The 16037-nt window shown below is 44.8% G+C and overlaps 1 protein-coding gene across 2 annotated transcripts in view; it reads left to right on the forward strand.

Annotated features, from left to right (window-relative positions):
• The first annotated feature begins 307 nt into the window (after window positions 1–307).
• The window catches only part of LOC137282540 (uncharacterized), a 30196-nt gene continuing 14466 nt past the window's right edge, over window positions 308–16037 (forward strand). Inside the window, exon 1 of one of the 2 annotated variants that reach the window (XM_067814302.1) lies at window positions 308–410. The gene's annotated coding sequence lies outside the window, so the exon portion shown is untranslated. The remainder of the gene's footprint in view (window positions 411–16037) is intronic. The other variant, XM_067814303.1, reaches the window with a different exon arrangement.

Below are 16037 nucleotides of genomic sequence, written 5' to 3' on the forward strand. Positions count from 1 at the left end.
CATCACTCTGATCCTTTGTGTTTCATAAGAACTCTAGCATATACAGCGTAAACACAAACACAGCGTATACATATTGTTCTATTTCTGTGACAATGCGGAGCAGAGTCGGTTACTGAAGTAAAACATCACGCTCTGCTAGTCCGCTTGAGGCTCAAAACCTGGGATCTCTCTCTCTCTCTCTCGCTCCACAACGCACCAGTTTGCCTCGTAAATTGTTATTATTTACGGAAAGGAAGGTGACAGATGACTGACGTTTTTCAACAGGACCCTCATTTTTAAAAGCATTATTTAAACCTCAGACGGTGGGATTGCTGAGTCATTTACTGCTTACCTAAGAGAACCTCGAAGGAACAGAAAGTTTTGATTTCAGCTGGTCGTGATACGACGGGATACAAGGGGAGCTAGGACAGGTATGTACGACATACAAGGGGAGCTTGGACATAGAGAATACTATATGAGATCTCATTACATACGAATTATACTAAACGAGTGTCCTTTCTATGGTATCCGACCGATGTTATTACATCTTGAAAGTGAGTTATGATTCAAGGTCCGCAGCCTTCTCTCAGCCAAGGTGAAGACCCCAAGGTCTGCACCTTGTGTACAATATGGGGTTTATAGCAGGTGACTGAAGCAGTGATTAATTGGAAGACTAATATTGTCATAAAATTCAGACACAGTATGAGTGAGTGCGTGAGTTTAGTTTGACCCCGCCTTTAGCAATATTCCAGCAATATCATGACGGGGGGCACCAGAAATGGTTTTAGAAAGTGTACCCATGTAGGGAATAGATCCTGGGTCTTTTGCGTGACGAGTCAACGGTGTGATGATACGGTATCCAATGCGAACATGTACCATTAGTAAATTAGTTGTAATATGATGCATAAACATTTTGTGCATACTCAGAGCGGAAATATACACAGTTTGTGTATGTGTGTGAACATAGTCAACGTTTGTGGTTTTTTTTTAAAAAAAATGTAAATCCAAACAAAACTTATGGTTATCAAACATGGATATATTTCCATTTTGTGTCTATTCAATATGGACGTGTTTATATGTTATGTTTACTTCGTATGGACAAGTTCACATTTTCTGTATGCAGTTATCAGAATAGATTTGGACGTACACAGAATTTATTCAACCTGGGTGTGGATGGAGATACTCAGATATCACGTATTTAATGTCTACACCAGCACGCTTCATGCTGATCCGGACTTATTTAGTAGCGACATATTTCTGCTTCTTGATTATCCATCTACCATGAATTATATCAAAATCATACTCACGTTTCAAAACCTTTATATTTTCCCATCAACCTCCACCCCACTTTGCTCTCCACTCTCCACAACGTGCCACCATAAGATAGATGCGCTTGCAGTACGTGCGTTAGTCTGAGGGAAACTACAAACAGTTTGCATTTTTGCATGTGTACGAACATCCAACGTTTGAGCTTATTTAATGTAAACATAAACACAGTTTCGAAAATTAATGCTCAATGTATACATTAGCACACTTTTTATTCATACAGCATGGATACTTCCATATTGTGCTTATATTTAATATGGACATATTTCCGTCTCTTGATAATCTGCCTGTACAATAAATCATAATTATTCTCACATTTCATGCAGATTCAACCTGTAGCTATATTCACTGTATCAATCCATTTTACATTTTCCTACCATACATTTCCTTTTCTTTTTACATCTACCTGCTTCATCCTCCACTCTTCACATGCCACCAGGTGATTCACATACACACACGCACGTGCGCACACACGCACGCACATATACATCATCACCACCACCACCACATGTCCGTCCATATCACCCCCACACAGCCACCATCTTACATAGACATACTCATGACAACCCACATAACACATACACACACACCACCACCACCACATGTACATCCATATCACCCCCACACAGCCACCATCTTACATAGACACACTCATGACAACCCACATAATACATACACACACACACCACCACCACCACCACATGTCCATCCATATCACCCCCACACAGCCACCATCTTACATAGACATACTCATGACAACCCACATAACACATACACACACACACCACCACCACCACCACATGTCCATCCATATCACCCCCACACAGCCACCATCTTACATAGACATACTCATGACAACCCACATAATACATACACACACACACCACCACCACCACCACATGTCCATCCATATCACCCCCACACAGCCACCATCTTACATAGACATACTCATGACAACCCACATAATACACACACACACACACACCACCACCACCACATGTCCATCCATATCACCCCCACACAGCCACCATCTTACATAGACATACTCATGACAACCCACATAATACACACACACACACACCACCACCACCACCACACGTCCATCCACATCACCCCCACACAGCCACCATCTTACATAAACATACTCACGACAACCCACATAATACATACACACACACACCACCACCACCACCACATGTCCATCCATATCACCCCCACACAGCCACCATCTTACATAGACATACTCATGACAACCCACATAATACATACACACACACACCACCACCACCACCACATGTCCATCCATATCACCCCCACACAGCCACCATCTTACATAGAAATACTCATGACAACCCACATAATACATACACACACACACCACCACCACCACCACATGTCCATCCATATCACCCCCACACAGCCACCATCTTACATAGACACACTCATGACAACCCACATAATACACACACACACACACCACCACCACCACATGTCCATCCATATCACCCTCACACAGTCACCATCTTACATAGACATACTCATGACAACCCACATAATACACACACACACCACCACCACCACATGTCCATCCATATCACCCCCACACAGCCACCATCTTACATAGACACACTCATGACAACCCACATAATACATACACACACACACACACCACCACCACCACATGTCCATCCATATCACCCCCACACAGCCACCATCTTACATAGACATACTCACGACAACCCACATTACACATACACACACACCACCAGAACCACATGTCCATCCATATCACCCCCACACAGCCACCATCTTACATAGACATACTCACGACAACCCACATAATACATACACACACCACCACCAGAACCACATGGCCATCCATATCACCCCCACACCACCCTCACCTGGCTGTCCATATCACACAGACACACACATGACAACTCATACAACACACACACAACATCCACCACCACATGTACATCCATATCACCCCCACACAGCCACCATCTTACATAGACACACCCATGACCACCCACATAACACATACACACACACCACCAGAACCACATGTCCATCCACATCACCCCCACACCACCCTCACCTGGCTGTCCAAATCACACAGACACACTCATGACAACTCACATAACACACAACCACCACCACCACCACATGTCCATCCATATCACCCCCACACAGCCACCATCTTACATAGACACACTCATGACAACCCACATAACACATACACACACACCACCACTACCACATGTCCATCCATATCACCCCCACACAGCCACCATCTTACATAGACACACTCATGACAACCCACATAATACATACACACACACACCACCACCACCACCACATGTCCATCCATATCACCCCCACACAGCCACCATCTTACATAGACATACTCATGACAACCCACATAATACATACACACACACACCACCACCACCACCACATGTCCATCCATATCACCCCCACACAGCCACCATCTTACATAGACATACTCACGACAACCCACATAATACACACACACACCACCACCACCACATGTCCATCCATATCACCCCCACACAGCCACCATCTTACATAGACATACTCATGACAACCCACATAATACACACACACACACACACCACCACCACCACATGTCCATCCATATCACCCCCACACAGCCACCATCTTACATAGACATACTCACGACAACCCACATAATACATACACACACACACCACCACCACCACCACATGTCCATCCATATCACCCCCACACAGCCACCATCTTACATAGACATACTCACGACAACCCACATAATACATACACACACACACCACCACCACCACCACATGTCCATCCATATCACCCCCACACAGCCACCATCTTACATAGACATACTCATGACAACCCACATAATACATACACACACACACCACCACCACCACCACATGTCCATCCATATCACCCCCACACAGCCACCATCTTACATAAACATACTCACGACAACCCACATAATACATACACACACCACCACCAGAACAACATGGCCATCCACATCACCCCCACACCACCCTCACCTGGCTGTCCATATCACACAGACACACACATGACAACTCATACAACACACACACAACATCCACCACCACATGTCCATCCATATCACCCCCACACAGCCACCATCTTACATAGACACACTCATGACAACCCACATAACACATACACACACACCACCACCACCACATGTACATCCATATCACCCCCACACAGCCACCATCTTACATAGACATACTCATGACAACCCACATAACACATACACACACACCACCAGAACCACATGTCCATCCATATCACCCCCACACAGCCACCATCTTACATAGACATACTCATGACAACCCACATAATACATACACACACACACCACCACCACCACCACATGTCCATCCATATCACCCCCACACAGCCACCATCTTACATAGACATACTCACGACAACCCACATAATACATACACACACACACCACCACCACCACCACATGTCCATCCATATCACCCCCACACAGCCACCACCTTACATAGACATACTCATGACAACCCACATAATACATACACACACACACCACCACCACCACCACATGTCCATCCATATCACCCCCACACAGCCACCATCTTACATAGACATACTCACGACAACCCACATAATACATACACACACACACCACCACCACCACCACATGTCCATCCATATCACCCCCACACAGCCACCATCTTACATAAACATACTCACGACAACCCACATAATACATACACACACCACCACCAGAACAACATGGCCATCCACATCACCCCCACACCACCCTCACCTGGCTGTCCATATCACACAGACACACACATGACAACTCATACAACACACACACAACATCCACCACCACATGTCCATCCATATCACCCCCACACAGCCACCATCTTACATAGACACACTCATGACAACCCACATAACACATACACACACACCACCACCACCACATGTACATCCATATCACCCCCACACAGCCACCATCTTACATAGACATACTCATGACAACCCACATAACACATACACACACACCACCAGAACCACATGTCCATCCATATCACCCCCACACAGCCACCATCTTACATAGACATACTCATGACAACCCACATAATACATACACACACACACCACCACCACCACCACATGTCCATCCATATCACCCCCACACAGCCACCATCTTACATAAACATACTCATGACAACCCACATAACACATACAACACACACACACCACCACCACCACATGTCCATCCATATCACCCCCACACAGCCACCATCTTACATAGACATACTCATGACAACCCACATAACACATACACACACGACCACCACCACCACATGGCCATCCATATCACCCCCACACAGCCACCATCTTACATAGACATACTCACGACAACCCACATAATACATACACACACATACCACCACCACTACCACATGTCCATCCATATCACCCCCACACAGCCACCATCTTACATAGACATACTCACGACAACCCACATAATACATACACACACACACCACCACCACCACCACATGTCCATCCATATCACCCCACACAGCCACCATCTTACATAGACATACTCACGACAACCCACATAATACATACACACACACACCACCACCACCACCACATGTCCATTCATATCACCCCCACACAGCCACCATCTTACATAGACATACTCATGACAACCCACATAATACATACACACACACACACCACCACCACCACCACATGTCCATCCATATCACCCCTACACAGCCACCATCTTACATAGACATACTCATGACAACCCACATAATACACACACACACACACACCACCACCACCACATGTCCATCCATATCACCCCCACACAGCCACCATCTTACATAGACATACTCATGACAACCCACATAATACACACACACACCACCACCACCACCACATGTCCATCCATATCACCCCCACACAGCCACCATCTTACATAGACACACTCACGACAACCCACATAATACATACACACACACACCACCACCACCACATGTCCATCCATATCACCCCCACACAGCCACCATCTTACATAGACACACTCACGACAACCCACATAATACATACACACACACACCACCACCACCACATGTACATCGATATCACCCCCACACAGCCACCATCTTACATAGACATACTCACGACAACCCACATAATACATACACACACACACACCACCACCACCACATGTACATCGATATCACCCCCACACAGCCACCATCTTACATAGACACACCCATGACAACCCACATAATACATACACACACACCACCAGAACCACATGTACATCGATATCACCCCCACACAGCCACCATCTTACATAGACATACTCACGACAACCCACATAATACATACACACACACACCACCACCACATGTCCATCCATATCACCCCCCACACAGCCACCATCTTACATAAACATACTCATGACAACCCACATAACACATACAACACACACACACCACCACCACCACATGTCCATCCATATCACCCCCACACAGCCACCATCTTACATAGACATACTCATGACAACCCACATAATACATACACACACACCACCACCACCACATGTCCATCCATATCACCCCCACACAGCCACCATCTTACATAGACATACTCATGACAACCCACATAACACATACACACACCACCACCACCACCACATGGCCATCCATATCACCCCCACACAGCCACCATCTTACATAGACATACTCACGACAACCCACATAATACATACACACACACACCACCACCACTACCACATGTCCATCCATATCACCCCCACACAGCCACCATCTTACATAGACATACTCACGACAACCCACATAATACATACACACACACACCACCACCAGAACCACATGTCCATCCACATCACCCCACACAGCCACCATCTTACATAGACACACTCACGACAACCCACATAATACATACACACACACACCACCACCACTACCACATGTCCATCCATATCACCCCCACACAGCCACCATCTTACATAGACATACTCACGACAACCCACATAATACATACACACACACACCACCACCAGAACCACATGTCCATCCACATCACCCCACACAGCCACCATCTTACATAGACACACTCACGACAACCCACATAATACATACACACACACACCACCACCACCACATGTACATCCATATCACCCCCACACAGCCACCATCTTACATAGACATACTCATGACAACCCACATAATACATACACACACACCACCACCACCACATGTCCATCCATATCACCCCCACACAGCCACCATCTTACATAGACATACTCATGACAACCCACATAACACATACACACACACCACCACCACCACATGGCCATCCATATCACCCCCACACAGCCACCATCTTACATAGACATACTCACGACAACCCACATAATACATACACACACACACCACCACCACTACCACATGTCCATCCATATCACCCCCACACAGCCACCATCTTACATAGACATACTCACGACAACCCACATAATACATACACACACACACCACCACCACCACCACATGTCCATCCATATCACCCCACACAGCCACCATCTTACATAGACATACTCACGACAACCCACATAATACATACACACACACACCACCACCACCACCACATGTCCATCCATATCACCCCCACACAGCCACCATCTTACATAGACATACTTATGACAACCCACATAATACATACACACACACACACCACCACCACCACCACATGTCCATCCATATCACCCCCACACAGCCACCATCTTACATAGACATACTCATGACAACCCACATAATACACACACACACACACACCACCACCACCACATGTCCATCCATATCACCCCCACACAGCCACCATCTTACATAGACATACTCATGACAACCCACATAATACACACACACACCACCACCACCACCACATGTCCATCCATATCACCCCCACACAGCCACCATCTTACATAGACACACTCACGACAACCCACATAATACATACACACACACACCACCACCACATGTCCATCCATATCACCCCCACACAGCCACCATCTTACATAGACACACTCACGACAACCCACATAATACATACACACACACACACCACCACCACCACATGTACATCGATATCACCCCCACACAGCCACCATCTTACATAGACATACTCACGACAACCCACATAATACATACACACACACACACCACCACCACCACATGTACATCGATATCACCCCCACACAGCCACCATCTTACATAGACACACCCATGACAACCCACATAACACATACACACACCACCACCACCACCACATGGCCATCCATATCACCCCCACACAGCCACCATCTTACATAGACATACTCACGACAACCCACATAATACATACACACACACACCACCACCACTACCACATGTCCATCCATATCACCCCCACACAGCCACCATCTTACATAGACATACTCACGACAACCCACATAATACATACACACACACACCACCATCAGAACCACATGTCCATCCACATCACCCCACACAGCCACCATCTTACATAGACACACTCACGACAACCCACATAATACATACACACACACACCACCACCACCACATGTACATCCATATCACCCCCACACAGCCACCATCTTACATAGACATACTCATGACAACCCACATAATACATACACACACACCACCACCACCACATGTCCATCCATATCACCCCCACACAGCCACCATCTTACATAGACATACTCATGACAACCCACATAACACATACACACACACCACCACCACCACATGGCCATCCATATCACCCCCACACAGCCACCATCTTACATAGACATACTCACGACAACCCACATAATACATACACACACACACCACCACCACTACCACATGTCCATCCATATCACCCCCACACAGCCACCATCTTACATAGACATACTCACGACAACCCACATAATACATACACACACACACCACCACCACCACCACATGTCCATCCATATCACCCCACACAGCCACCATCTTACATAGACATACTCACGACAACCCACATAATACATACACACACACACCACCACCACCACCACATGTCCATCCATATCACCCCCACACAGCCACCATCTTACATAGACATACTTATGACAACCCACATAATACATACACACACACACACCACCACCACCACCACATGTCCATCCATATCACCCCCACACAGCCACCATCTTACATAGACATACTCATGACAACCCACATAATACACACACACACACACACCACCACCACCACATGTCCATCCATATCACCCCCACACAGCCACCATCTTACATAGACATACTCATGACAACCCACATAATACACACACACACCACCACCACCACCACATGTCCATCCATATCACCCCCACACAGCCACCATCTTACATAGACACACTCACGACAACCCACATAATACATACACACACACACCACCACCACCACATGTCCATCCATATCACCCCCACACAGCCACCATCTTACATAGACACACTCACGACAACCCACATAATACATACACACACACACACCACCACCACCACATGTACATCGATATCACCCCCACACAGCCACCATCTTACATAGACATACTCACGACAACCCACATAATACATACACACACACACACCACCACCACCACATGTACATCGATATCACCCCCACACAGCCACCATCTTACATAGACACACCCATGACAACCCACATAATACATACACACACACCACCAGAACCACATGTACATCCATATCACCCCCACACAGCCACCATCTTACATAGACACACTCACGACAACCCACATAATACATACACACACACACCACCACCACCACATGTACATCGATATCACCCCCACACAGCCACCATCTTACATAGACACACCCATGACAACCCACATAACACATACACACACACCACCAGAACCACATGGCCATCCATATCACCCCCACACCACCCTCACATGGCTCTCCACATCTCACAGACACACACATGACAACTCATACAACACATACACAACAGCCACCACAATACATGTCCATCCATATCACCACCACACCACCCTCACCTGGCTCTCCACATCACACAGACACACACATGACAACTCACATAACGCAGACACAACCACCACCAAATGTCCATCCATATCATCCTCCACACTACCCTCGCTTGACTCTCCATATTACACTGACACACACTTGACAACCCACATAACACACACACCACCACAAAATGTCCATCCATATCACCCCCACACCACCGTCACATGGGTCTCCACATGACACAGACACACACATGACAATCCACATAACACACACACAACCACCACCACATGTCCATCCATGTCGCCCCCACACCACCGTCACATGGGTCTCCATATCACACAGAATCATTTATTTAAGAAGCAGTATGTAGTAGTAATGTCTAAGTCGTCCGATGGAAGCAATCTGTTAGGCGTCTTAGTGGTAAGCGACGCGTTTCATGTTTACGATCTCCATCCTTAATCGCAGTGTGCACATAGTTTAGAAATTTTCACTTTGTGAAGATACCCTTCCAACTCATCATTTCATAATGTGGTCAACGCATACACTATTACGATAGAAAAGTTCTACTGCAAGGTTATAATCCGAAATCTGTGAAGATTTGAAAATAACTAATCATGTGTACGCTTGTACATAACTTCACGTTGTACAAAGGTGTTCAGACTGAAAAAAGCTTCACAAAGTGTACTCAGTGAACAAAGTGTACTCAGTGAAGACATGCATGAATGAGCGCGATTGTCAGTGCAACCCGCAGGTGCGTGCATAATATCTGAATGATACAGTGACTTGAATTGTATGTCAGTATCGCTATAATACAAACACGGGTCGTCCGCGTGACATTCTTAGATGTAGTTTGGCTGACACTAGTTCCACTCCGACTGATTACAATATACAGTCTAGTCTGTCTCACAGTCTTTTTCTAACATTGAAATCTACACAAGTGGCTCTAAGGGACAACTCAGCGTTGTACAGTAGACTTCCTCACAGTCTTTTATGAGTTTATTGTCCCCAGGAAACCAGAACAGTCTCCTTAGATATAAACAAGTCAGCTTGTGGATATTCCAAGGTTATACATGAGCATGACCCTAGTGTGACGGTTATACATGAGTATGACCCTAGTGTGACGGTTATACATGAATATGACCCTAGTGTGACGGTTATACATGAGTATGACCCTAGTGTGACGGTTATACATGAGTATGACCCTAGTGTGACGGTTATACATGAGCATGACCCTAGTGTGACGGTTATACATGAGTATGACCCTAGTGTGACGGTTATACATGAGCATGAGTTTGACCCTAGTGTGAAGCAGATGTAAGTGACTGACCGCCCATAACAATGTCAACATTCAGGCCTCGCGTCTATCAGTGAAGCTTCCCATTCATAAATTGTGTAACCAGTGTACTACCGTATTTACGATAGGTTAGGGAAGATTTGTTGTTTGTTAAGGGACGTTTTTAGTTACATGATATATATCGCCCTCATTCAACCTTTGTAAGAGGCGACTAACGGGATCGGGTGGTCAGGCTCGCTGACTTGGTTGACACATGTCATCGGTTCCCAATTGCGCAGATCGATGCTCATGTTGTTGATCACTGGATTGTCTGGTCCAGACTCGATTATTTACAGACCGCCGCCATATAGCTGTAATATTGCTGAGTGCGGCGTAAAACTAAACTCACTCACTCACTCACTCATTCAACCTTTGTTTTGCTGATGTGTATGTGTACAGTTACTGTACCCTGTCTTTAATACATGTGAATGATGCCCATTTTCCCGTTCATGAGGTTGAACTGTAGTCGATCCTTAACTTTGGTGGTAGGTTTTAGATCAATGGTGAGTTGTCCATAGGGTGTTTCAGCAACCTTTTCATACATAGCCATCTACGGGCAAAGATTTGTTCGGGGAAAATTCGACGGGTTTGATTTGCTGTTTATCTATGGACGAATGAAACAGTCTGGCCTCATGTGCGTTGAAAGCAATGTCTCTCGATTTGTTACCTCTCGGAAACAGGTTTTGTACCAAGAGAGAGATCAATACATTCTTGTGATGGGAGGTTTGAGTAAACAGCCGCGAAATAGGCTTGTCGTGCTTTGCTTCGGCCATGAAATCGTCCAACACTAATACCTTCCACTGGCCAGCATCAAAGTAGTCCTCGGCCAAGATTTCAAGGAATTCCTTTCGCAAAGGTCACCCTAGGCAGGTGCTCGCTGATGTCCTGATATAAGGGCTGCCATTGAGTATAACACCAAGCAATGCGGGTAGGTTGGGGTTGGACTAGGCCATGTTGGAGCATGTGGGAGGTAAACACGGACTTTCCACAGCCACTGGGTCCAACCACGAGAACATTGGGTTGAATCAGGAACCTGAACTGTTCTTGCTGCTTGTCGTCTTGGCGAGGAGGAGGGTGTCTCTCCTGAGGAGGAGGTAGAGGTCTCTCTTGAGGAGGAGGTCTCTCTTGAGGAGGGTTATTACCTATGGGAGGGGCATCGGTATCTAGAGGAGGTACGTTTGGAGCGGATCCGTGCATCTGTTTCCAATGTCTCGTGTGAAGTTCCCATAGTCCTATAGAAGTGTTCAGGTTACCAGGGTTCAAGCTTTCTTTTAAGCTTTGACGTTTCAAGTCAGCTTCCGCCTGTTTCAAATAAGCTTTTGCCCGATTCACCACAACTTGCATCTCTGTTATATGTCGTATTTTCATGGGTTGGGGTGTTGTCTTCTGCCCCCTCTGGGTTGTCACCGTTTTCATTTTAAATGATACCTGTCTCTTCTTTGCCTTGAGCATCGACATCTTGGGTGCTTCGGGTTTCTTTCTCTTTTGTGATTTTCCTACGATGGTTAATATATCTCTAGGGTCAAGTGTAATCTCTGAAGCTTTCATCATGTTATTCACGTCCAGTCTGTTTGCTGGTGACAGTTACTGGTAAACTGTTTGTCAGGCTACACTACCGCCGAAGAAGTCTATAGAGTTTATAGTGTCTTACAGGCCCAGGAGGGAATCTTTTCTTCACAACCCACTTGTGGCTCGGCGTTAAAAAGCGATGATAAGTCTATTAAAATTGGTCTTAAAATACACACAGGTAAATAATACACACGGGAAACAGACCAGAACATGCGCCACATAGGTAATACTGTGTAACTGAACCATAAGCAGTCTTAAAGGGCATTAGTGCATGCACAACGGATCACAAAGCCTAAGGGTTGGAGGGGTGAGGCGGTAGGCTGATATTCGTGTATAACCGTGGATATTTGAAAGGGAGCCTTCAGAGGAATGGTTTATTCACAAGCTCATCTTGACTTGCTCATTTCTAAGGTGACTTTGGAGTGGCCGGCTCGGTTGAGTGGATGAGGAGACTATTGTAAACATGAAACACGTACTTGCCACTAAGACGTCTAGATTGTTCTTTCCTAACATACCTACTCTCTTGGTGTTGCACTCATCAGTTTTCTAAATGATATAATTATGTTTCAAACCAACTATTTTAATATACCACAACCTGAAGTAAAACAGTATACATATTTTAGTTGACACGGTTAAAGTCAAACAGTACGGTCTATTTGTCATAACGATGCTAGCATGCAATATCACATAAACATCGGGTTCAGCTATGCAAGTCGGCACAGGGCTGAGTAATTCTTTACAAATGGCTAACAATAGGTTCCAGACGTTCACCCGAGTTGTCAAACGCGCTCGGTTCATACTGGTCTGACGGATGCTGTCGGTCTTCACGTTTTGTTTTCTCATGAAAGGTTTTTCCCTCTCCCTTGACGGGCTATTTATGGCGCACCTAACGGTGATCACGTGACTTGAATCAGACAATCAACGTCGGATCCGGTTGGATCCGGCAAAACTGACATCTGACTTAGACATTACTACTATCAATACTACGAAAGTCTAATGCTGCCACTTTCGTAGCATAAAATATTTTGTCAAAGACAATTCTCGTTACTTCGGTTAATTTCTCGTTGCTTCGAATATTTTCTCGTCACTTCAAGTTCCGGTTAAAAACTTGAAATTTCGAATATTTTCTCGTTGCTTCAAGTTTCAGTCAAAACTTTGAAATTTCGAGTATTTACTCGTTGCTTCGTTTCTTTTTTCTTAATTTCTAAGTTTGATGAAGCTAGCATGTATATTTTAGGAGATCTGCTCCGAGCAAGATGACATCCTCACAGTCACAGCCCAAGTCAGGTGTCCATGGATACAGCAAAAAAATAAAATTCATATCTGAGTATAACCATCAAATGGCACATCTATGGGTCATGGTTGTGTGTCAAATTTGATTAAGCTAGCATGTACAGTTTAAGGAAATCTGCCCCGAACAACATGACATCCTCATATCCAAGTCACATTTGGATTCCTATCTAGGTTTAAACTCCCAATGGCAAATCTGTCTGTCATGCTTTATACGTGTTCCAAGTCTGATGAAGTTATCACGAATAGTTTAGGAAATATGCTTCTGGCGGTATCGACCCCCAAAAGAAAGACCACTTAAAACAACACATTTTGTGGCTGGTTGCATAAGACTGTACCGTTGAAAATTGTGGTACGTGCCCTGATCAAAAAGACAACGTTAGGTTTAGAAATGGTTGTACGACCTCTGGCCATATGAAACTTTCAGTGTTATTGAAATGTTCATTTAATATTTTCAAGAAAACTGCTTCGCTACATGTTGTATGTGGAGACTGGAAGCAAACCAATTGGTAGCGATATTACTACCAAAATGGTATGCTTTTTGAGCAAATTGAGTTGAGTCAAATCCTCAAAGTTACGTTATTATGTGATATCATTTCATAGTTAACTCTTAGTTGCGGTTCACTTCCAAATGACAGACCTCCTGTAAGATAAACTCAATGAGTACACTAATTAGCTCAGCCATGCTCTCCACCCCTATTCCATTAATAAGTTCACCCGGAGTCAGTACATAGTATAGTGAGTACAGTGAGTTAGACCAGTTTGTTCAGTCTTGGAATTCAAGCAATACTCAATCATCAAAAGGATTTCATTTCACAATGTATGAAAATGCAGAACCTCATCTTAAATTAACCTTACAAAGTAGAATTTCACTGACAAAATTTAGGACAACGAATCATAGGTAACCAATGGAAACAGGGCGCTGTCTGAATGGTTTGAAAGAAAGCCGACTTTGTAATCTTTGCAGTCAATCCATATCTGACGAATAACATGTTTTACTAATATGCCCACCACTTGTCGAACAACGAATATCATATTTAACAATATATTTCTGTGTGAATCCCTCTGTCTGAACATGTATTTTTCTCATGAAATGTAATTATCAACCACTCACTGACAAATTATCCAAATATATGAAACACTGTGCCTTTTCAAATGATATGATGTAAATATTTTAATTATAGTTACACATACTTGTATGTTCTATGTTTCACCTTTTGCGTTTTTGAGAAAAGAATAAAAATTCTGTTTTGTTCTGCTACAAGTCACTGCAGAGTACAATAGCAACACATTTCCATCTTTCTTAGATTACTACTAATTTGATTGAAAAGCAGTCGAAAACTGAGTTTTTGAGAAGCTG

This window comes from Haliotis asinina, chromosome 4, assembly GCF_037392515.1.
Source record: "Haliotis asinina isolate JCU_RB_2024 chromosome 4, JCU_Hal_asi_v2, whole genome shotgun sequence".
Taxonomy (NCBI): domain Eukaryota; kingdom Metazoa; phylum Mollusca; class Gastropoda; order Lepetellida; family Haliotidae; genus Haliotis; species Haliotis asinina.